At 46.1% G+C, this 25887-nt stretch overlaps 1 long non-coding RNA gene across 3 annotated transcripts; it reads left to right on the forward strand.

The window, feature by feature from the left end:
* The first annotated feature begins 53 nt into the window (after positions 1–53).
* LOC109453538 (uncharacterized) lies at positions 54–23929 on the forward strand. Of its 3 annotated transcripts, none has more exons than XR_012494937.1 (5): positions 54–491; positions 9532–9690; positions 12202–12309; positions 18575–18716; positions 19715–23929. It is a non-coding gene; the product is annotated as an uncharacterized LOC109453538 (long non-coding RNA). The 3 variants fall into 3 exon arrangements; XR_002138311.2 differs by lacking the exon at positions 12202–12309 and having other exon boundaries at positions 55–491; positions 19715–19808; positions 21456–23929; XR_012494936.1 differs by lacking the exon at positions 12202–12309.
* The last annotated feature ends 1958 nt before the right edge of the window (positions 23930–25887 follow it).

Consider the following 25887-nt stretch of genomic DNA (forward strand, 5'->3'; position numbering starts at 1 on the left):
GTTTTCGCTCTCCTTATAATTAGAGGCATGAAGAACACCCTTGGGCCTTGGCATCCCCATAAAGTGCTCCACAAGCACAGTGGAGCTGTTGACGATGACAAAACAGATGGTGTGACAGAGATTGGAGTTACTCACCGGAGGGCTCATATTACCTCCAAGAATGAGGCCATAAACAATGCAGCACCACTTCCCTCCTTCCAAACTAGCTGGGAAAATAAAAGAGAATGAAGCATTACTTTTAGCAGCGGGCTCTGGAGGAGGCGGCTTTGGTGACGTGCCACCGGGCAGCAGCTCGTCCTGCTTGTCTCAGGGAGCGCTGGCTGATGAGATGCACAGAACGCTATTAACGCCACTTTGCTGAAAGTGCTGCACACTCAGACTAATGCCTTATGGCATTTGCTGCTTTCCTGGGGCTCCAAAGCTGAAGAGAACGTCCGGAAATAGCAACTCAGCGCTGGTCGCCAAGGCAACAGGATCCTTCAGGATGTATGGTAAGGTGCTGTGCTTGGCACTGGGAGGGGAGGGGAGGAAAGGAATTGCAAACACAGGTGCTACCCTCCAGGAGCCTACATTCTTCTTGGGAAGACAAGGTTTGTGTTTGTGAATCTCTCAGGGCAGAATTTCCTTACCTGGGTCCCATGAGTCCAGCAAGATGTTAACTAGTGTTAAAAAAAGAGTCGTGTGGACAAATAATTTTGCAAAACACACTGGGCAAAGTTAAACACTGCTGTGCTTCTCAGAGTCTTTACTAAGCGTTTGTGCATTGTGCTGTTCAAGATGGAGAGATTGTCTGCCACATTTCCCCAAATTATCTGACGATAGAAACGCTTGTTCACAGGGCATTTCAGGGGATTAGTAAATCACAGAATGGCTTTGGGGACCCTAAATTAGGAAGTAATACAAAGCAGTGTGTAATTAAGTTCTTAGAATGTGTGGAACAGCTTGGGAGTACAACCGAATTCAGAGCAGGGAGAGTCGGTGTTGGCTGGGCAAAGGAGGTTGGGGGCGCATGGAGGCGGAGCAGAGCTGGGCAGTGAGAGTGCAGAGTGGACTCCTTGGGGCACGTAGATGGTCCTCCTTCTAGAACCCAGAGAGCCCTTGTGGGGGTAATAAGGTGATGCTTAGGGTGCAATAGGTCATATGTATCTCATTTCCAGGAACTGTAAGAGGCAAAAACCTTTCATGTGCTATTCCAGCTCCTGGAATGACCTTCATCAATGCCTTTCACAGCACATTTGGTTATCACCTCCTCCTAGAAGCCCTCTCTTATGCTCAGGGATGAATTAACTCTTCTCCATTCTGACCTGCTGTTTTTTTTTCTTTTCCCCCAAATACCCAGACTCTGCAATTGCCAATGTCATCCATCCGTCAACCCGATTCCTTTTCGTCTTTTTGGATTTTTTTTTTATTGTGCCAAAATATGTATAACGTAAATTTTTACCATCTTAATCACTTCTAAGTGTACAATTCAGTAGCATTAATTATATTCACAATGTGGTAAAACCATCCCCACTACCTAGTTGCAGAATTTTTCATCATCCCACAAACTCTGTACCATTAAAGCTATAATTCTCCATTCCTCCCTTCCCCCAGCCCCTGGTAACTTCTAATTTCCTTTTCTGTCTCTGTGAATCTGCCTCTTCTAGATATTTCACATAAGAGGAATTATACAATAATTTTTCTTTGTATCTGGCTTCTTGCATTTAGAATAATGTCCTCAAGATTCGTCCATGTTGTAGCATATGCCAGAATTTCTTTTTCTATGGCTGAATAACAGTCCATTGTATGGAGAGACCACATTTGGTTTATCTACTCGTCTGTTGATGGCTCTTTGGCTCGTGTGAATGATGCTGCCTTGAACGTGGCTGTATAAGTATCTGTCTGGGGCCCCTTGTGCGTTGCCCCTGCTTCTCCCCTGTGGTGGCCATGTCCTATCCACACCTGTTTGTTTGCACGCTGGATTTCCTGTCTGGAGTGTGAACAAGTCTGTGTTGGGCATCTCCCATGTGTTTGACGGCTGGCTGGGCACTGTGGGTAGAGTGACGTACACGCTAGAAGTCCTCACTGTTGGGAACTTCTGCCTACCTGAGGTGCACACGCAGTGGGCCTGGTGTGATACGACACCGGCTAGACTGCCATCAGAGCCGAAACAAGGATAAAAAGCAGCGTGAGGATTGGACGGGGGAGCCCCATGTTGGGGAAAACACTCAACTGTTGTGTCTGACATGCACTCATGTTTTGCAGCTCAGCACTCCGTATATTCACCCCAACTGAAAGAAACATGTTTCAATTTTTTAAAAACTGATCCCAAATGTTACTTTGAAAATTGAGGGGCCCTCTGTCTCCCTTAATCAGTCTAGAGCTCTCTCTGTCTCTGTGTTTCTCTGTCTCTCTCTGGCACTTACACATGAACACACATGCACGCTCATGCACACATACAGTCTCTCTCTCTCTCTCTCTCTCTCTCTCTCTCTCTTTCTTCTCCTCTGAGGCCATAAAGAATTTCCAGGTAGGGAGGATTAACTGGACTTTGACAAAGGTTGTTTAATAATCTCCTTCGAGGCCTGGCAGCTCAGGCCTCACTCTGCTGACGCCCCTCACAGGGATGGTGTGTTTCCTCCAGGGTCTCTCAGCCCACGGAGCTCTTGTAGACAGTCCCGGGGGTGCTGCTGTGCAGTGCTTCTGTCTCAGGGTCAGCCAGGATCACTTACTTGCCTGTTTATTAGGAGACAGTGTTTGACAAAGCTGGTGGAGCTCGGCTCTCACAGGGAGCAGCTGTGAGCCTCGGGGGCGCTGCCTCTCTCTCAGCCTCAGCCTCTTTTCTATGAAATGGGAATGGTAATGCTCACCCTGTTAACATGCGTGTGCAGTGCCAATAGTCACGTGCAGGCACCGACTTACTGCTGCAGCGCTTATTGTTAGAGTAGCACTTATCTATGAAGTGACATATGCTCCATGCTAACCACTAAACAAATGGGGGAAGAAACAAGCCTGTAATGAACAGAGAGGCCGACTCGAGAGCCCCCTCGAGGAGCTCCTGACTGCGAGGAGTCTGCCTTAATCATGTGCGAGCTGTTCTCCTGGCAATCAGAGCCACTGAGGCAATATGCACACGTGTGCGCCCGGAGCCCAGGGAGCTTATGAATGCAGGCTGAGATCTCCAGTATGTAATAATCATGCTCCCCATCCCACCTACTTATTGGTGCCAGTGGGATGATGGCCTGGGACAGTTCTGTAGAGCACGGTGGGGTTTTGCAATGTGAGGGCAGCATTTTGGCAGCATTGCCACATCTTGTGAAGTGGGATCGCACGGGGCGGAGAAATCACAAGATGGCTGATGTCATGGACGTGTGTGGATGAGGGCTGGATAGGCTGTGATAATCCACGTTGCCCTTTGTGAGCCAGTATCCAGCACACCCCATAGGTGCGTCCCAGGAGCTGGTCCCACGTTTGCCCCTCACATCATGTTGCCAGACAGTGGCATGGCCCAGATAATTGGCTCCCGGGGCCAGCACTGTGTTTGTACCTTCTCTCCCCACAAGGGTCCAGGGCAGCTTTGCATGACCCCACAGCTTGGAGATACACATCCTGCTTCCCGTCACTATATGCTGTGTCCTGAGCCATGCAGATGTCCTTTGCTTTGGTTCTGGAAAAAAAGCTGGCAGCAGTGCCCATCAGGAGAACATAGAGTGCATCTGCCAGCGGGGGGCAAAGTGAGGTCAGCCCTGATTCGTCTTCCGCTCGCCTCTCCAACCTTGTCTCTCATGAAAGCTCCTCTTGCCAACACTCTGGACTTACTGAATTATCAGCAGCTCCCCAAACTGCCTCACTATTTCACGTATCAGTGCCTTCACTTGCATTGTTCCCTATGCCCTAAACACCACTTCCCTCTAGACTGACTGCTTCTCCAATACCCAATCAGTTTAAGTGACGCACTTGTCAGGGATCCCTTCCTGAGCCTCCCCATCAGGCGAGGTTGGCCACTGTCCCCGCTGGGTCCCTGCTGGGTCCCCCCAGGCCCTATGTATGTAATAGGTTCGCATCCGTACTATCTTATTGCTGTGATCTGTTTACAAATGTATTTCCCTGTCTCTCTGCTCCGCCCAAACAGCTACTAGATGGCAGGCCTCATACATCCTGTGTCCCAGTTCTTCGCTCTGTGCCTGGGACTGAGGTGCTTGCCAAGCACTCGCTCACTGATAAGCCAATGAAGGAATTAGATTAAGGGTGTGTGATGAGTGGTATGCCCTGTGTCACATTTACTGACCCTCCTTTACAGGCTGTCACATCCGCTGTTACCTGGTGAGGTAGAGTTGGGGTGACACCCTGAGAGAGGCCGTGGGCACGGAGAAGGCTCGGGGAAGTGCACTGCCTCCTTTTTGTCTTGCTGTCGGCTGGCTTTGAGCAGGATGGCTGCGCTTCCCTCTCCTGGGCCATGTTTCCCAGGGAGCAAGGGTCTTTCTCACATGTTTGTGGGCCTGATGCATCTTTGTTGAATTCTGCTCATGTCCTCAGAGCGGTCCTGCCTAGCATTTGGAGCTGACACAGTAAACAGCAGTCGGCCTGAATCAGTGAAGCTGATTGGCTGACTCCTCTGTGCTCGCCCTGTGTTTGGGTTTGCACGTCCCCTGGGCCAACCAGGAAGAAGGCAGGCCAGCCGAACGCTGTTTTGCCTCCAACTTGGCTCTGAGGTTAGCAGAGCCAGCACAGGGGAAGTCTTCCGTCAGGATGAGAGACAGCTGTTCTGGCTCAGCGTCGGAGTGAACTCAGCTTCTCTGAGTGATGGAGAGATGGCTCTTGGGCAGGAGGTGTTTCACACATCCTGTCTCATGAACTCTTACGGAACCTGTGAAATACAGGAAGACTGCTTCCTTCTTTGTGTGTGTGTGGAGCCTACTTTTTATTTTATAGTTGAAGAAACTGAATTCAAGATGTGAAGTGATAGAACGGAGACTAAAATTGGATATTCTTACTCAAATTCCAGTTCACTTGCTACCACGCAATGTGCTTTGTGTGCCCTTTTGTTTTTGATCCTCTCCTGCTCCCACCAAATATATGGCAGGTATTAGTGACTTCTAGGTGGGAAAATAGTTTGTTCAGCATTGTCTTTCTTGGGTATCCAACATGGCCCAGGTCTTGGCAGCCTCTGGGTAAAGGTTAAGACATATTAACATGAATACCCAAACTATGCTACATTCTCTCCTTGACCGGTGAAAAAATGCCTCTGAGCTGCTCCCATGTCCCTCTAACAAGGTCCCTGTGCCTAGGATGTGTCCATGTGTTTTCTGCCATCTCACCTTCCTTGTCTGCAGTGCCCTGTGCACAGATCTTCTATGAAAGGGGCCTTCTCACCTCTGTTGCTGGTGCCTTCCATGAGAGTCTGCTGCACTGGGCTCAGCTGTTCATCTTTGGGGCCCCCTCAAACCTACAGGGTGCTGATGCTATACTTAGTTTTCCTGGATCCCTCCCAGTCGTGTGGCAGAGCTGGGTCCTACTGGCTTACGAGAATTGTGTACATCTTTTCCCAACTCCGAGGTTAAGGACGTCATGTGGGTAGCTTGAACTTGGCCACAGTGGGAGTATTTACACCACGGAAATTGGCAAACACGATGTATCAAGGATCCCCATCCCCCAGCCTGTTGTTAACATTTACACATCGTTATCCCCTCCCCGCTTTGCTTTGTGTCCTGAGCCTTGAAGCAGCACCTCAGTGCCTAGAATCCCAGGCAGTCTTCCATTGACCTGACTCTTCAGGCTGCAATGCTGTTTTAGTCCCTTGTCTTCTTGGCAAAGGTGAGCAACATGGCAGCTTTTCCATCTTTCCTCTTTCTTCCTCGACTCTACTCCTGCAAAAAACTCTGCAACAATAAACCTCTTTATCCTCCTCCTGTCAAAATGCCTCCTGCCCCATGCACATGCATTGCAACCAAACAAAACAATGGCCCTGGTGCATATATATCCATTTAAATAGATACATGGAGAGGGGAGTTACTTTTCCAAATTCTAGGTCAGGTGAGGTCCTGATACCTACGTAGATGCGAACATTTTTTATCTGGATTACTCAACAAACAAAAACAAAAACAAAATAAAAGCCCCATCCAATCTGAACGGAGAGGAAAGGCACTGGGCTCTCAGTCTTGAAGCCTGGCTTCCAGACCTTACTCCTTCCCAACTGTGTGCCCTTGGGTGGATTACTCATGGATAGGTTTACTGGTCCACATGTGCCCTTGGACGTGTCAGAGGAGTTTAACAGCCAACGCAACCCCTGCACTGCAGTGGCTTCACATGTTTACGTCTCACTCACACAGCTGCCTCTGTATAGGATGGGGGAAGGGAGTGAGGGCTGGCTGTGGAAGATTTTTATGTGGCAGCCTGCAGGTGGCAGTCGTTGCTTTCCCTAATACTCCATGGGTCAGAATGTGGTTCCATGGTCACACTGGAGGAGGCTGACGGACGGAGACGTTCGTGAGCACCTGTATCGCTGCCTTGTTGGGGAAGGCCTTTCCCCTCCAGCACCAGGTTCTGTCTGAAACACGGAGACATTGGTCTATGAGATCAGCAAGGATTCTTCTTGCTCTAAGAGTTCCTGAGTCTCTTGTTTCATTACTACCAAACGACACAAGCGGAGTTTTCAAAGCAGATTGGGTTTGCTTCTCATTCTTGGCCTGGCCCCCCAGTGTCTTTCACTGTGGTGGAGGCAGCCCATGAGTCTGTCCAAATTGCTAATCAAAGTATTAATGCCCATCATTATCTCTCTCGAAACAATGTCCAGACCCATCTCTTTCCTTCGAAGTCTTCTGAGAGACCAAATTTGAACTCATTTCATCAAGGCCAAATGTCAGTCATAGAAGAAATCTATACGAAATTTTAATTGCAAGATGTTCGGTGCAAATTTAATGAGTGAAATAAGAGATCTGAGAATTCCTGCATTCTCGGTTCATGCATAATGTTGACTTAAATTGGCTCTCTGGAGGTGAAGGGAATTGCATTTTTAGAGTTTACACACTGAGAGAGCACATGGAGTGGACCCTGAAGGTTAAGGTCATAAATCAGAATCATTTAACTGGCTTTGAATGATTGCTGTGGGTTGTAATGGTGAGAACAGCCACCAGCGATTACTCTGCCTCCGATTATTGAAATGCTGCTCAATATTCATAAATCAGTGGTCATTAATCCCCCAAATAGTACCTGTCGGCTTGCTAAATAAATTTCCAACCTGCTAATGGAGATTGAAAGAGGCTGATGGGCACTAGCTCAGAATTGAAACAAATGAGGACATCATTCTGACAGACTTGGAAACATGTCTTTTTGGAACATGAAGTCACTTGGGGTAAAGATGTCCCCGCGGAAACTGCTCTTTGCAACAGAGGGGCTATTCAGGCAGTTTCTCTCAACACTGGTAATTTCTGTAGACAATGGCCTTGATGTGTATGTCTCAATCTCTGAAATTTTGCTCAGAACCAAATCAAATGATTGAAAAGCTTCAATTCAGTTGCTAGCTCATCCCTGTTTACCCACAGTAATTGGAAAATAAATGCACAGCGCCGTGAAAGGCCATGGCATTTATTGGATAACATGGGAGCAAGCGAGGGAAGGAAATTGTAATTGGAGCGTCAGTCACTGGGGTAACAAATTTGGGAAGAAATCGAGAAATGAAAATGAGCATGAACTCATACGGACACGAAACCGAAAAGCGATTTCATTACCACAGACACTTCAAGTCCATGTGCATTTTCTCTTTGCCTTGTTTCTGGGTTGGATTAATAAATTATATAGAATGGTGACCAGACTTTAGGGTAAGGGCATCGTGTTGACTCAAATAATAGGCACTGCTCTGTAACTGTTGCATTTTAAATCTGGCAGCAAATGCGATTGGTGTGTGGGTGTGTGGCAAAAATACTGTATAGATTTGTCTCATGCCTAGTTTCACCTTGGAAAAATGGAGCCAAAGAAGGGAGGCCGAAAATAAATGACTTTTTCAAGTGCAATAGCTCAAAAATAAAAGCACAGACTCTTTTAATTCCAAATGTATTAGTCATAGAGAATAGAAACACACATTTTAGCTGTAAAACCTCCTGCCTCCTCTCCCTCAGTAAGGAAACTCAGGGCGAGAAAAGAAGGAAGTTTTGCCCTCGGTTGATAGATATAGAACTAAAATCCAGGCCAGTTGCTATGAAAAAGAGCAACAGCTGAAAAATCGTATTCCACAGGGAGTGTGAATGGAAACACACCACACACAAAAGCAGCTTGGCAATAAGTCTTATGAGTCTGAAAAACGTCCATATTCTCTAAATCCTTTGGGATCGATTCCATTCACCCCTAGCAGAAACTCTCATTTCTAGTTACCAATTCCAAGGGAAGAAGTTGACATGTAAAGTGGTTCATGGAAGACTTACTTTAGAACATTCGAAGCAAATTACAAGTCCAGAGGTGGGGGATATTCAAGTGAGCCACGGAGCATCTGCTCACGGGCAATTAAAGGGCACGTGGAGGAGTGCTTTAGAGAGCGGATGACAACCCAGGGAAACGCTTACGGGAGTGAAAAAAGCAGGCTCCAAACGCTGAGAGCTGGGGTGCTCACACCTGCGCAGAGACACGTGGCTGAGCAACCGGAAGCAAATCCAGAGGAAGCAATGACTTCTCTGGGGAAGATATTTCTCACCTGATTTAATACTATTCAATCACAGGAAGAGATAGCATCTGAAGTGAAAAATATGTTGACTATCTATGAAACTCTTTTCCCCAAATATTTTAAATTATGAAACTAATTTTGCAACAGGGCGGCATATATAAAAAGGGGAGAATAGAAATAAAGGGAACAACCCGTAATCTCCTGAAGAAAAAAAAATACCAAAAAACAGCTAACTGTTAAGAAATGATTTGGCTAAATTTGTGTTCTCTGCTGGAGTCTGACTGAGGCTGTCCTAATGCGACTACAGAAGCCGTCTTTTCCAATCTCTTGTGGGCTCCTCATTTCCCACAGGATGGAGTCCAAGTTGTGAGCAGCCACGCAGGACTTTTCCTCACTGCGTCCCTCCTTGTTGCCCAGCCCTGACCCTGCTTTCTCCCCTTGTTCATGCTGCTCTGGCTATGGGAACGCCCTATCTTGACCTTGGTCTCCTGATGAACTCCTCTTTCCTCGTCAGAGCCCAGCTCAAATAGCCCCTTCTTCACGGCTATCGCTCACCTCCCCCTGTACATCCCCTCTCCCCCCATCCCCCCAGCTGAATGTTTTCCCTTCTGTGTTCCTGCAGCCCTCTTCTTGGTCCTGGGCAACACTTGATCATGTCGCACTGTATTAATCTGTCTAAATTTGTCTCCTCCACTAGACGCTGGGTTCAAGGACTTAGGAACCGTATCTGACCCTTCCTTGGGACCCCAGCATATAGCACCGTGTTTAGACCATTGTAGGCACACCCAAAAGGTTAATTTTGTTCTTGTTGACATTTTCCTGACCAGTCTAAATTATGCTCTTTCACAGTACATTTTTGTGAATATTCGGGTAATAGGAACACCGCGTGTCTATTGCAGAAGCTTTGGGAGAGTAGACATATGTGAAAGAAAACGAAGATCACACACGGCGCTCCCATCCAGGGTCTGAGCATACAAACATATGCACCCACACAGACATTCTGGAAAACAAAAGTCGCGGTGTCTGCATTCTGCTTTCATCACATCGCGTACATAGATGTAAGTACCCCAAACAGGATATTTATGTACAGATAGTTTAACCAGTCTTTGATTCTCAGGCTTTTAGCTGTTTTAGGCAATTTCAGATCTTTTCATTTCCCTCCTCCTTCCCTCCCTTCTCTATTGCCTCCACCAAAAATGGGTCACTGGGCACCATGCTGAGTGACCCACAAACAACCTCTATGCACATCTCTGATGAATTGCACAGCATAAATATCCAGATGGGATGTTTTAAGTGTTCTGAGCGTTATTGCCAAATTCACTCTGGTGAATTTCAGCACTGATGTCACAGCCACTGTTTTTCATTCTCTTGAAGAACCGTATACACTTTTTATTTGAAGAGCAAGCGAGGTGTCTGCTTTTAGAAACAAGTCAACTAGAAGCCAAAGAATGTCTCTTAAAATATAAAGCCCCAAAGATCCAAGTGGAGATAAATTTGTTTACAAAAACTCGGCTTCCTGGCTCCCTTCGCATTTAGCAGGAACCTGTTCTGACCACTCTTCCAAGTTATGTGAAATCCTCTTTAGGGCAGGTCTGCTGTGAGCCACACCAGGGACTAAAACGACTATTTTTTTCCTTATAAATATGTACTTTTATGATTGCATAAGTAATACATATTCATTGTAGAACTTTTTGGCAAATAGGGAAAAGTATAAAAATGTAATAAAAATCACTCATAATCATACCATAGTTTATATTTGGGAGCATAACTTTCATGCCCAACAATGTGCTCGGAATTGGTGACGTCACCTCTGGAGCCACATGTGGTCCTGCCACCACCTCAAGGTCACGGAAGCCACCCTAAATTTCTGTGTGATCTCTTTGCAAGTCACCTACCCTCTCTGTTTCTAAATTTCCTAATTTGTAAAATGCATGGGTTGTTGTGATCCTCTCAAAAGACTCTCTCCGCCCTGAAAATGCTATGAATCCGTAACAGTGTGGCTCTGGTACGAATCAGGTCGTGGCTAATCTGACATGCACACAAAGGTGGTAACCACCTGCGTGGCCAACAAGGTCATTCAAGCACATGACCTGGCCACCCCTTGAAAAGCTATACCTGTCCTTTTCCACTTGTGTCTTCTCTGATAACCCTCACACTGTTATGCTTCTGGGCCTTTTCCTCAGCTGTTTTCTCTTCCTGGGACACTCCTTCCAGCCCTGGTCCACAGCAGGACACTGCTCAGATGTCACCTCCTACATGGAGACCTCCCTGTTTTCTCCAAGGCAGAGTTAGTTGCTAACTCTCCCATGTTCCCTCAACACTAAGTAAAAGTGGTTATGACAACTTTTATTGAGTGGCACTGCAATTGTTGTGAGCATATCTGTCTCCAAACTCTGAGGACAACGTGGTTGACCTTTGTGACCCCAGGACCAAGGTCATAGCAGATCTGAGGGAAGAACTGAGTGCTTCCTTTCGACTGGGTCATACATAATTCCTTATAATGAGGTCTGGCGATTCAACATGCTTTTCCCTAGAAGAAGCCAAGGTGACAATGGGGAAAGCAAAAGGGGGCATTTGCTCCCCAAAGACCGTGAGCTGTGGAGCGAGGTTGCGGTTATTTTCTTGTAGCAGCCCAGGAAGCTTGTTACATCTGAAAGGGGAATCAAACGCATCAGTGGAAATAAAGGGGGGGCATGTGACACACCCCGCAGACAGAGGCACATCCTAAATTAGCTGAAACCGCTGGGTCTTAGCAAGGACACGAGTCTCTGTATATGCACAGCATAAACTCTGCTACTTTCTCACTAATTTGCAAAATATACGACAGCGTGTTCGGGTTCCTGGATGGGATTGATTTGGCTTTGACTTTCTGGTTTTCAGCTCTGTTGAAGAATGGGGACGTCACAGCCATTGTTTTTCACTCTCTTGGATCGATGCTGGTGACTTTAGCGATGATATTTTCTTGAGAAAGGTGGCACATTTTGGACAGATTTTATCCTATGAAAGACATATTCTGAGATGCTGCAAGAGCATTACCTTTCTGGGAAAGAAGCAGGAAGATTAAAGAGGACAAAACCATGTTTCTCATGAGCCACATCCCTTTCTACACTTCAGAGGCCCTGGGCTTTGTACGTCTCAATGTCCTGGCCCAAGGTCCCACTTGCCTGGGCAGGGACCCCTCTGACAAGCCCAGGAGCTCACAGGTTCCCAATCAGAACAGTGTTGGGTCCTGAAGCGGCAACCCTTAGTTCCCACAGCGAATGAGCTGAATTGATGCTGTGGCAAAGACAAGTTTCTGTGTGTTTCATTCTCCTGAATTTCCTTTTTTTTTTTTGTATTATGTCTAGTTGACCTTGGGCTATAAATCCTTGTAATCAGCCTTTTTAGCTCTGGGGTCTTAGGCATAGCCAGCTTCTCTCCCTTTGTCTTAGAGTACCACTTGCTATGCAAACAGTACAATATTAAACATTAAAAATTCAGCAGTGAATAAGAGGTTCTTGACCTCAAGGGGAAGGGGGGACATGTAGGCATTAAACCATTTGCTATACAATTAATCGTTTGACTTCTAGGGGTGACGGGAGCCTCCTGCAGGGAGCTGAGTGCTGAGAGCTGAGTTTCAGAGCACAGACGCTGGAGTCAGACTTGCAGGCATGGTCTTTAGCTCCACTTCTTAACAGGTGTGCAACCCCGTGGAACCTTCTGTGGCCTCTCTAAGGCTCTGTGTCTTCAGCTGTAAAGGAGTTGCAGCAATAATACCTACCTACAGGGCCACGTGAGCACTGACGGGAGGAATCCTTGCAAAGCGTTTTCCATGGTACATTCAGTTAGTAGGGCCTCAATAAATGTTAGCATTACTGAAAGTGTGGGGCAATCAGTTCAGATCTTGAACAACATCTCTGACTAGAAGCGCTGGAGCCACCTGGGCAGGATCTGTGAGTTGGGTGGCCCAAGATGAGTTCTGGGACTCAGGTCACCCCAGAGTCAGAGTGCAGTGCTCTGGTGTTGGCTCTTCTCAATGGTTGGTGGTGGGGGTGTGTGCTCCTCAATCTCATTCCTAAATTTAATCCCATTTGGGGAGTGGATACTTGCCAGATGGGGGACTGCCTTCTGACTCTCTGGCTGAGGACTTATGCTGCTGCTTCAAGGATGGAACAAAACGGGGAAACTAATGTAAGTGACCCCAAAGTTTGAGGAAGGCGGAAGTGCAGTTGAGGACCAAAGACTGCAGTTGGAATAAGCGACTTGTCCACCAGCTGCTGGCAAGAGTATGTGTCCTCACAGGCCAAAGAGACTCAGAGAGGATAGCTGGGCTGGAGTCGCCTTGTAAGGATCCCAACTAAGAGGACAACATGCCCGGGCAAAGAGACCCCAGGGAAAATAGCGATGAGAGGCGAGGGTCCTGCCAGGCACAGGCTGAGGGGCAGAAACAGAGGCTAGTGGGAAAGTGCATGACATACATCAGTGAAGGGTGAAAGCTTGGAGGTCTCCACTGGGAGTCTCTTTGCCCAGGGAAAGAACCCATGCAAGTGGCCACCAGAAAATAGGAACGACCAACTGGACCCCCGTCATGAGACGGCACAGCAAGAGCATTGCCACCAGCATTCAAGTGGCTTTTGTGCCTTTATTGCTCATCCATCCTCCCAGCCCCGCCGCAGTGAGCCTGTGAATGTCTTTCCCTGTCCTCCCACCTTGCTCTTACTCTCCTTCTGTTCCACTCCTTCTACTGCTCTGGGCTCCTACAGGGCAGGAAACAACATCACCTTTACACTCAGGTGAGTTGGGTCCCTGCCCTGAGCCTTGTGTCTCTGGGGGTTTCATGCTTTATAGTGACTCCCTCAAAATATCTGAGTTCCTCTCCAGTGCTTGGGAGTGGCTGGCTTGCCTCTGCCGTCTATGCAAGATGCCCCGGGCCCAGGTCTGTCCCAGTGATTCTGGTCACTAGAGCCTGTGCTCATATAGGTCATTATTACAGGTTACTATAGCCTATGTTCATACTGAGTCCGAGATCTTTTTTCTCCCCGTCAGGGTGTTTTTGACCCCTACCTCACCCGTGGGCTTGGCCAGATGCCCAAGGAGCTCCAGGAATCTTGCCTGTGATGTTATGTTATTCTAGGACCTTGTAGCTGGGCTCCAGGTCCAGGAGGGCAGCCTGGCAAGCAGATTGCACCTGCTGGTCAGTATGTTTCTTTTATGAGACTGCACGAGGTCCGGCAGATTGTTGCTGACCTGCTGTTTTGGGGTGACTCTCCACTCACATCTGATAGGCCAAGTTGAGTTCAGGGGTCTAGGGGTCAGTCTAGCACCAACCCCTTGGCTTGAGCCACACCTGTGAGCCCATGAGTTGACATTTGTCCATCTCTGTTCTGACTGTGGTGCCACTAGTGCCACTTCTAGTCTTCAGCACCTGAAGGTGGTAGAGTGGCAACAGGTATACTTTACAACAGATGTGCATCTGTGGGTGGCACCCATGGCTGTGCACTAGATGTCAGGCAGCCCTCTGTGGGCAGATGTGCTCATTTCCTCTGAGGGTTTCCAAGGCCACTGCTCTGCAATGTCTAAAGGTCCTTCCAATCCATGTCCTCTCTTGACTTCAATTGGAATGGCATGCTTATCCTTGCTGGAAGAAGGATGGGTATTCTTTGCAGGAATGTGACCATGCTTCTCAGTCCATCTTGGGTCCTTCCCCATGCTCTTTGATGGCATTGGCATGTAGAAGGCAGTGTGTTGTGGTCAACCTCAAGTGTCATCAAATTCAGAGATACTAGTCTAAGGTGTTCAATGGTTGGAAAATGCTTTGTTCCACTTTTAAACTAGTAAATTCAGAAAACCGTATTTTTAACTTTTAGAGAAGCCTTCATACTGTTTTCCACAATAGTTGTGCCAATTTTTGTTCCCACCAACTGTGTCCAAGGGTTCCCTTTTCTTCACATCCTCACCAACACTTGTTATCTTGTCATTTTAATGATGGCCATTCCACCAGGTGTGAGGCGATATCTCTTTGTGGTTTTGATTTGCATTTCCCTGATGATAAGTGATTTTGAGCATCTTTTTACACACCTGTTAGCCACTCATATGTCTTCTTTTGAGAAATGTCTATTCAGGTTTTTTGTTCACTTTTTTTTTTTTAATTTTATTTTATTAAATTTATTGGGGTGACAATTGTTATACATAGATTTCAGGTGTACAATTCTGTATTACATCATCTATAAATCCCATTGTGTGTTCACCACCCAGAGTCAGTTCTCCTTCCATCACCATATATTCGATCCCCCTTACCCTCATCTCCCACCCTTGTTCACTTTTTAGTCAAATTACGGTTGACCTCTGAACAACATGGGTTTGAACTGTGCGGGTCCACTTATACATGGACTTTCCCCCAATAAATATACACTTGGCTGTCTGTATCCCTGGGTTTTGCATCAGCTGACTGAACCAAGAGCAGATCGAAAAGTCTTTCTCATGAAGACTGAGAATCTGCAGACATGGAGGGCCGACTGTAGGCGTTGTTCTACAACATTTTATACAAGGGGCTCTAGCATCAGGGGATTCTGGCATCCGCAGGGGGCGGGGTGGGGAGGGGATCCTGGAACAAATCCCCTGCAGATACTGAGGAATGGGTGTGTACTGTAGTTAAGATTTGGGGGAGTCAAAAGTTATATGTGGATTTTTGATTGAGCAGGGGGGTCGGTGCGTCTAACTCCCATGTTGCTCAAGGGTCAACTGTATTGGTTTTTTCGCTATTGAGTTGCATGAGTTTCTTCTATTTTAGATATTAACCCCTTATCAAAAACATGGTTTGCCAATGTTTTCTCTCATTTTGGTAGGTTGCCTTGTTACCCTGCTTACTCCTTTGCTTCATAGGAGCTTTTTAGTTTAATGCCATCCCACTTGTCTATTTTTGCATTTGTTGTCATATCCAAAAAATTGTTGCCAAGACCAACGTCATGAAGCTTTTCCCCTTCTGTTTTCTTTTAGTAGTTATACAGTTTCAGGTCTTACATTTAAGTTTTAATCCATTTTGAATTAATTTTTGTGTAATCCGGCAATCCCACTTCTGTGTACATAGCCAAGGGAAATGAAGTCTGGATCTAGAAGTGACATCTGCACTCCCCTGTTCATTGCAGCATTATTTATAAGAGCTAAGATATGAAATTTCTATCTACAGCTAAATGGATAAAGAAAACATGACACACACACAAAATGAAATATTATTCAGCCTTAAATATGAAGGAAATCTTGCCATTTGTGACAATATGGATGAACCTGGAAGACATTATGCTAGGTGAAATAAGCCAGACACAGAAAACAAACACTGCATGATCTCACTTATGTGTGAAAATGAAAATAGTCAAACTGTAGAAGCAGAGAATGGAGTGGTGGTTGCTGGAGGTAGGGGAGGGAGAAACGAGAGACTTTGGTCAAAAGGTGGAAGATGAATAAATTTTAAAACTTTAATGTACAGCATAATGACTATAGTTGACAATACTATATTATGTATTTGAAATGTGCTAAAAGGGTAGATTTTAAGTGCTATTGCTATAAAAAAAGAGAGAAAAGAAAGAAGAGGACAGTTATTTGAGGTGCCAGCTATGCTAATTAGCGTGATTGTGGTGTGATCATGCCCAATTGTGATGTACACCTTAAATGTATACAATTCCTGTTCGTCAATAAAGCTCAATAAAGCGAAAAAAATTCAGAACAGTAAATGTAATGGAAAATGAATCATTGCTCACATCAACCTGTGTATTCTGGGTGAGACGTGTATCTGGTTCCTCAGCCACCACAGAGCAATCTTTGGAAGAGTTGTGGGAAGCAGCATCTGTGGGCGGCATTGGCGCCGTGAATAGTGATGGACTAGCCCTCAACCGTGGGTATGGCAGGAGCCTGAGGATCTACATTGCTTCAGCACAAACAGGCACGTGAGCAGTAAGGTGCTACCATTATCTTGCAGTGGGAGACGTGAAACAAACCAGGAGCAGAGCATGTGACACTCATGAGGTGGGTCCTTGAGTTGCTGGAGCACAAGGAAACAGCACAGTGTTTGGAAAAGACCAAGTTAGAAGCTTGCGTCAAGTCCTGGTTCTCCTACTTCCTTCCTGTGACCTTGGGCCTGTTGAAGAATGTCTCTCAGCACGTGGTGTGGTCCACAGCCAGGACCTAACAAGACTCATTGGCTGTAGGAGGCTGGCTGCTGCCCAGGACACTGCCTGGAGTGTTTGTCTGTTGGGACAGGAAACAGACTGGGATCAGAACCCACCTGGACCCTCCAGAGACTCACAGGGGGTCACTCTTTCCCTCCACGACCTTCTCATGCCCCGAACGGTCTCTACCAAGCCCAGGCCAGGCTTAGTCTGTGCCCACTTATTCCTTTACTCTGCTGGGTGCTGGGGATTTCATGATGAATATGACAACATCTCTGTCGTTAACCTGACAAAGCTTTATTGAGCACCTATCATGTGTCATCACTGCTCTAGGTACAGAGGATACAGCTGTGAACAAAACAGACAAAAACTCCTAACCTGGTGGAGCTTGAATTCTAGTAAATAAGCAAAATATATTGTATACCAAATGTGTTAGTTACAGTGAAGAAGAAGAAAGCCGGGGAGGGGCAGCTGTTAGTAGATGAGTGGGGGGGGGTCTGTTTTTAATAAGATGTCACTGAAAAGGGGACATTTCAGCAAGGCCCTGAAGGAGGTAATGGAGGAGCAGCCTAATCAGAGAGAACAGCGAGTGCAAGGGCCCTGGGGCCGAAGCCAGCCAAAGTGACTGAGGCGCTTGTGGCTGGAGAAGAGTGGGCACGGGGGAGAGCAGGACAGAGAGGAGACAGGGTCCCGGTGGTGGAGATGGCATGGCCGTGGCTCTTAATCTTTGCTGCACATTAAAATCACCTGGAGAGCTTTAAAAATCCTGACGCTCACACCTGACCTCATACCAGAATCCCATTAAATCCAAATCCCGGGGGTGGATCCAGGAATCAGTACTTTAAAGGTCTAGCAGGAGATCCCAATTCTGCACAGCCACGTGTGTGGGGCACTGTGAGGGCTTCTGCTTTCGGTCAGCGGGGAGTGTGTGGCAGAGGAGGGGCCTGTGTGACTACATTTTCACAGGATCCTGGGGTTTGCTGAGTTGAGAGTAGACTGCAAGGGCCACGGACAGAAACTGGGAGTCTTTGGCTGCTGCATCTCCGTTGAGGGCTGTGTGTCTGGGGACCAGCTGTAGACACAGGGAAACCGACCCCACCTGGGGATGTCTTTAAAGGACACTTAAGAGGCCTGAATGAGGGGCGGACAGGGTTGAGGGGTGTGTACTGAGCTAAGTGGCCCCCCAAGGAGGTGAGGCATCACACAGGTCAGGACAATACAGTAAGAAGTCCCTGTTGTGTCATTGGAATTAACCCCTGGTCATTTGCAAAAGGTGAAAAAATTCACAGACTCAGCCTAAAACGAGGAGAGCAAGGAAGTGAGTTTATTCCAGAAGAAAGATGCCCGCATAGAAGTTGCCAGGACGGACCACTGCACCTAACTTGGGGTCAGCTTTAGGAAAGGGTAGGTACATTTCCTTACAGCAGGAGCTGTGATGTATAGACTGAGGTCATTTTTGACACATGTTGGTTGTACAACTAGTTTCTTTCTGTGCATGCTCTTACCCAGAATGCATATAGAAAAACCCACGGTAGAGGGTGGGGCGCAAGCTTTAATGTTCATTTTATTTTAATTATATTATAATGAGGCTAGAGTTCAAGTAACAGACAAGTTTTAACAGTTTGTGCATGAGTGAGAAACCAGTTAATACCAGTTGGATCTTATCTCCTTTTTTTAGGAGTGTTTGGACATCTGAGATTTCTTTCTAGGGGATGAACCTGGGCGGTCCCTGGGGCGGGGAGGCAGGCCTAGGCAGTCCCCCTGCAGGCTCACTTTTGTTCACCCTTTTTCTCCTCATCAGCCCTGATTGGGGATGTCCAAAGACCCCATAAATCTGTCCTAGAAGAGGAAGCGTGGCGACGGTGGGTCTCCCACGTCCAGAGGGCCTCAGAACGGGAGCCAGTCTACACTGCTCTACCCTGGATGGATGAGACATGAAGCTGGTGAGAAGAGGAGAAGGTGGAACAAAGAAACAAGAACTATCCTTTACTGCCACCCCAAACACATACCACCCAAGCCCTAAAGCGGGTGGGGTGGGCAGAGGGGAGGGGTTGTAAGTGGACAGAAGCGTGGAGTGTGGCTATTGTTCTAGACCTGACTGTAATTATGTGATCATTACACCAGGCAAGATGTTTTCATCACTAAGATGAGACTTCCTGCTACTGAAAGTGACTTATAAAGTGAGGGCAGTGGACATCAATGATATCTGGTGGTGGCAAACCCCAAACAGTATGGTAGCCACAGGCCATGTGGGGCTATTTACATTTAAATTAGTGAAAATGAGAGAAAATAAAAATTCAGTTCCTCTGTCACACTAACAATATTTTAAGTACTCAATGGTTACACTTGGCTATTGGGTACACTACTGGACGGTGTAGGCACAGAACATTTCCACCACCTCAGAAAATTCTATATTGGAAAGTGTTACTGTAGGGAGTGGGCTTGAAGAGACCAATCACGGAAGACTATACGAAGCTCGTTTCTCCTCCCGCACTATGGAATCTAGATGGTTCAGTGTTAATTGAACTTAAGAGTTACTTGCAATTAGGGAGGGACTATTATTTTTTAAGACAAGAAAGATGGGACAATGTTAATATGCGGAAAGTGAAAGACGCTGTAGAGAGACAGGAGTGATCCAGGGGCGGGAGGGGTGATGGAGAGGGCCAAGGCCGGTGAGCATCTGTTCTTCCAGAGGAAAATGGAATCGCAAATGCGTTTCTCCTTAATGCTCGATGCTCTGTGATGGAACCAATGATAACCAGGAATTGCATCTGTAACACCTCCACTGCATTTACAGGGCTGCAGGCAGGCTATCTGACCAATTATTGTCAGCATATGGAGAGTCCACGTCTCAAACCACTGATTTGAGACCTTCTGCCCAATCTTTGTTTCATCACGGTGAAATTTGTATGGCAGATGAAAACTGTATTTGTCTCCGCAGACGTGTCCCGAGAAAGACCATGCGTCAGATGAGCGTTGACTTCCATCAGTTCTCAGCCACAGAAACGAAGAGATTAGTCTTTCTGCACACGCGTGTGAGTGTCGTGTGGGGTGACAGTCGGGGTCTCAGCTCCCGCTCCCCACATAAGAACACAGGACATGGTGAGGCCAAAAAGGAACACTCACGGAGCCATGGATAGGGGAGTCATACCACTATAGTCTCGCTGGTGGCTGGGTTGGAGACATAGGAAGCAGGAGCCACACGATCTGCAAACCAACCTCACTTGCTAACTGCAATCCGTGCTTGCGAGCTCAGGCCCCATCTTGCTGGCCCCCATTTTCTTGTTAGCGTAGCCACGGCAGTTATATTAGTGGCCAATGGCTCACTGGTTACAGCTGACGGCCAACTAGCCACAGCTGATGGCCATCCAATCACAGTTGATGGCCATTTACTACCTGAGTGAGCACCTTTCCACGTGAGGCCGAGAGCCTGGAAACTGCACTCCTGGCTCTGTCCCCACAGTGAGTGTGTATACCATGGAAGTCCACAGTAGGGCCATGATGTAATTCAATATTTAGGTCTCCAGGACTCATAGGGTGGGGAGGAAGGCGAGGGAGTGATATTAAACATTGCCTTCTCAGGATCTCAGGCGGAAATATCCTCCTGCGTGTGAGGGCAGAGCAGAGAGCTGCAGAAGGTAGGCGGCGAGAGCAGTCTCCACACCCAGACAAAAGCCACCATTGCAGAAATGGGGAATGGTGGGGGCCACTTCACAGGCTGCCTTGGGCCAAAGCAGTTTCCTCAGCTATACTCTGGAGAAATAGTTAGTATGTAGGGTACATTTTGAGCCCGTCGACAAGCCAAGATGTAAGGTGATTCAGCAAATCCTCACAAATTCCTAGTACTTACATGAGGAATTTAGAATATATTATAGAATTACAGGAGCTCACGTCCCAAACCAGCTGGGAACAAGGATTTGGGATGTTGTGAAGGAGTCACAGAAGTGGGTGATGCAATGAAAAGAGATGACTGTCCCAACCCCAGTGAGCTGGGGGTCTTCCTGTCTTCTCTACTGAGAGATGAATTGGAAATGAATGTCAGGACCCCACTCTGCGTATCTCCTGGCTGGAGCTGGATTTGGATCTAGGTGTGTCTGACTCTTGTTTCCTACCACTAAGCCAGGCACTTGAGAGGTGAAATGGGGAGAGGGGAAGACGAGCCTGGGCACGTGTGCATGCGTCTTTAACGGCACTTAAATGTGATTCTGCTTTTAAGCTAATATTCAATGTAGTTCCCATTCCCCACGTGGGTCCAGCCTTTCTCAGAGAACCTTTCTCTCCTCTTTAAAAAGTCCTACGTAAGACAAAGGACACCACCAGCTTGTGAAGTGTATGTCTGGTTTTGGTGGCACGGCTGTGCTATAGTGGAGAGTATATGGCAGGAAATGGACAAATCAGTAAATAAGCCCACCCTACTCCCTTGTTTCTGCCAGAGGGAAGTACCTGAGGACATGGGCCATGGGGGAGATGGCCTGGGTTGAGATCCCACTCACTGTTTAATTCTGTAGCCTTGGGCACGCTTGTGTGCCCCTGTGCCTGTCTCATCAGGCGAGGAGTGGAGGCAATGATCAAACCCACTGTTAGGGTCTTGTGGGGTTTATAGGAGTCAGTTTGATGACGTGCATGACAGAAGTTCAGTGCTCCCGAGGGGGCATCTCTAATTTGTCCTCTTCTTATTACAGCCTCAATGCATCAGCCTCAAGGGTCAGACTTTCCAAGTGGCCAGTCTCCCACCCTCACAAACACCCATGTTCAGACGTCCTGAATAAGATGTAACAACACTGGGAGGAGGAAAATGATTTGGAACGTAGACTCTGTGTATGAGGTGTCAAGGTTTGGGCAGTTATTTGTGACCAGAAGCAAAAGCAGGACCCTTGGCGTACTGGTGTGCAATGCCCAATTCCTACCTTTCTGTGGAATCTCATCTTGAGCACAAGAAAGGAGGGAGAGCAACGGGAAAAGACCCAAGCCGTTGTCCTTGCTCCACGGATAACTCGCGGTGACCTTGAATAGTCACCTAACCTTGCAGGGCCAGCTTTTCAATTTGCAAAATGAGTTGATTTGACCAGGTGGCCTCCCAGGGCCCTTTTTGCTCTGCGATTCTGTTACTCTGTGAAATGGAGAACACAGCCCCACATCTTCTGTATGAGTGATGAGCTTTATTTCTTTACGGGGGAGGGGAAGTGTGTGTGTCTGTTTCTCTCACTTACAAAGTAATAGAATACTGCAATATAATACACTTAGTCTCCTTGGAAACAAAAAGAAGATGAAACTTCGGGTTTTTCATTCTTCACCACTTTGAGTTATTACATAAATGTGTGTAAACTTTTCTAAATTTTGACACTCTTTCCTAGCACTTAGGGATTACATAAAGCAAAGATCTATGCCTGAAACTCTTGTATCTGTAATATGAAAAATGCACTGGTCTATCCACTCATAACAGAAACATATTACTGCTTTTATGTGCACATTTCATTGAAAAGATTGACTGGGATTTGGACTTTCTTAGAGTCTCTAACACAATTTAGTGGGAGTGGGGGATTGAAGAATTGTTTCAAGCCCAGACTCGTATTTTTGGCATGAGTGTCATCGTGCCTCTAGTAGCATTCCACTCTGGGAGTCTCAGACACCCTAAAAAGCCTCTGCATCTTGAGACTCCGTCCAGTTTATGACACATAGCTCTTCCCTCTGCCTCTTCCTTGCTTCCTGCCTGCGCCCAGCTGAGAATGTCTGGCACTCGCCTGAGTGTTCTACTTAGTTTGTTGTCTTAGCTTTTCCTTGCACCCGGTCATCACAGTTGGCTCCACAGTGTGCCAGTCCTGCCCTCTCTGGCCCTCATTCTCACCCCTAAAACTTCCACCTGAGTCTACTTACCCAGGAGAGCTGGGAACACTCATCCATCTCTGATTTTTCTCTCATGCCTGAGGTGCTCTCTCCAATACCTGGAGTTAGGGAGGCAGTCTAGCTGGGTTCCAGAGGAACAGCAAACACTGGGCAAGACAGTGGCCTATGGTCAGCGCTGGGCTCAAAGCTGAAGTTCTGGGTGGGCCCCTTGTGGAGGGAGCATGGTGAGGGGGGAGTGTCTCTAGCGGGACAGTGTGCATAGCCTGCAGACTGGTCTCTGGGAGCAGAGCTCTAGCCCCTGGCTGGGCACTCAGGGAGGGTCCTCCGGGTGATAAGGAAAAGAGTTTCCAAGAGTTAGGTCACCTTTCCTCAAAAAGTTAGACACAGAATTACCACATGCCTCAGCAATTCCACTTCTATGTATATACTCAAAACAATTGAAAACAGATGTTCAAATAAAAGCCTGTACATGAATAGCAGCACTAGTCACAATAGCCAAAAGGTGAAAACAACCCAAATGTCCGTCGGCTGATGAATGGATAAACACAGCGTGTTATATCTGTGCCGTGGAATATTACTTAGCCATTAAAAAGAATGATGTACTGATACATGCTAAAACATGGATGGACCTTGAAAACATCATGCTAAGGGAAAGAAGCCAGTCACAAAAGACCACATATTGTATGATTCCATTTGCATGAAATGTCTAGAACAGGTAACTCCATAGAGACAGACAGCAGACTAGTGGTTGTCAGGGGCAGGACACAGGATGTCATTCTTCTGGTACATTATTCTTAGTGTGTAGGCTTTTGTATTCATTCTTGTTGCCTAATAATCACGAGGTGGCTGCTGTAGTCCCAGCCACCACATCCATGTTCCAGGCAGGAAGAAGTTGCAAAGAGTCAAAAGGACATTCTAGCTGAGTCAGGCTTTTAAAATAAGCTTTCCTGGAGACGTCCTGATCACCAACAGAATTGGGTCGGAGGATCACCCCTAGATCCATCAAAGAATATGATGGGTAAATGCCAGAAATAAAGGGGTGTTGGTTCAGTCAACTAACAATGTCTGGACAAGAATGGAAGAAGAAACCTGGAGACTGAACTACTTGGAATGATCTGTATGTAGGTCCTCGACTGCGGGAGTCTGGGCCCCAGCGTGGTGTGGTAGAGGGGGGTGAAATTTGACCTTAGGACAAGTCAGCACTGTTCAGAGTTACAGCCTTCAGGGAAGGGATACTGTTTTCCTCTGGGGAAGGCTCATAGGAACCTGATTTATTGATTGATTTATTTATTAAAATTTGTTTTTTCTGGTATTGCAATTGTGTTCTTATTTGTTGTATTTGGTCCATATTAACAATTAGGACACAAAACTAAAATCTTTTAGCACTTGGTGAAAAGTAGGCAGCTGGTTTAGTAGCAAATTCACTGGAGGGAGGGAAGATGGACTGCTTAGGTACTTCCTGCCTTAGCAGAAACCAAGGCAGAACCAACCCTGGCTCAGGGCTGGTGGCCCCAGCTGAGACATGGCCACGAGATGAAGTCAGTGTGTCTGATTTCCTATACACGTCACTACTCTGTGGCTTCTTGAAACCAGGTATTGAGTCTTATTCATCTCCATATCCCCAGAGCCTAGAATAGTTCTTAGCACATAGTAGCCGTCCATTAGCTTCCATTCATATTTTTAAGATGGGATGAGTCTTTCAACTCTCCAGAAAACTGTCTCATTTTGATACACACAGTTCATTCAGTCTTCTGTTCATTTCATTTTTCTTGGCAAGACCAGCTCTGGTGACAACTGGGAAGTAGTGATACGCTTCTGTAAGAGCTTTTCTTCCTTACCCCATCATGGTGACAATCCCCTCCCTGAGCCCCCAGATAAGTTATTGTGGAAAAACACAGGCTCTGTGGTCAGAAAGAAGTAGCGTCTAATGACTGGGTATGAAAGCCAACTGTAAACCTACAATGACTCAGGCAGGTGGCCCTGGCTCAGAGCCAAGTAAATCAAAGGACAGAGTATAAAGTACACAAACAGGCCCAAGCATATTTTAGCAATTTAGTGTACAATAAAGTCAGGGCAATGATTTTAATCAAAGAATTGCTAACAGTTTGGAAATTAAATTTCAGGGTACATTACAGATTTTATTTAAAAAATTCCATAACACTAGGATACATATATGTTGATTTTTATGTTCCAGTCAAAGATGGAATTTTAAAGATTGATTAGTACATTTGACAACCTGAAAGTTTAAGTTTGGCAAGTTACCACCATAAATTAGAAAAATAACATAAGTTGGGACATCTATTTGCAACATATATTACAGAAAAAGGTGTGATAATCTTCATATATTAAGAGTGTTTACAAATCAGTAAGATAAAAGATAATTTCCCTGGTTAAAAAATGGAAAAAAGACATAAATGGCAATTCACAACAGAAGTGATGCAAATGACCAAGGAACATGAAACCAGCTCAGTTATCACTACTAATTAATGAAACAAAAATTTAAACAGATGTCATTTTTTTACTGCATAATTGGTAATTTTGCAAAAGATGACAGTATTTGAGTTTGAGAACAGGGTGCTTGCATACACTGACTTAACCTGGTACCTACAACCTTTTCGGAGCGTGATTTTATAATATATACAAAAGCCTTGAAATGTGCTTGTTTTTAGATCTAGAAATTCTGTTTGTAGGAATTCATCTTAAAGGGCAATTCTGGGGACAGCAAAGATTTATTTGCGAGTATATTTATCACATCATTGTTTATAACAGAAAAAAATTAGAAACAACCTAATTATCTAATAGAAGAATGGTTAAATACAGTTTGGGATGGCAATGCAAGGGAGTATTATGGGACAATGAAAAATGATGTGGATGACAAGGAATCATGATTAGAACACGTAAAACGACAAAGCTGATATATAATAATGTGCATATGATTCCATTTAAAATGTGCATATGAATGTATGTGTGCATACGTGCATACATGGAAATAAAAGTAGGTATCTTTGAGTATTGTGGGTAACTTCTCAGTGAGTTTCAGTGTTCTCCTATATAGCTATCACTTGTGTAAGCAGTTTTAGAAACAAATATTTAATTAAAACAAAAACCCTGAACTTAACAATTTACTAGCTGTATTATCTTAGGCAAATTACTTAACCTCTCTGAGCCTGTTTTACACCTGCAAAATTTGCATAGCAAATCAACCCCTTAGAATTGTGGTGCAGATGAAATGGGTAATATGTATGAAAGCTCCTGATCTACATTAATCAC

Source organism: Rhinolophus sinicus, linkage group LG03 (genome assembly GCF_036562045.2).
Source record: "Rhinolophus sinicus isolate RSC01 linkage group LG03, ASM3656204v1, whole genome shotgun sequence".
Classification (NCBI taxonomy): Eukaryota; Metazoa; Chordata; class Mammalia; order Chiroptera; family Rhinolophidae; genus Rhinolophus; species Rhinolophus sinicus.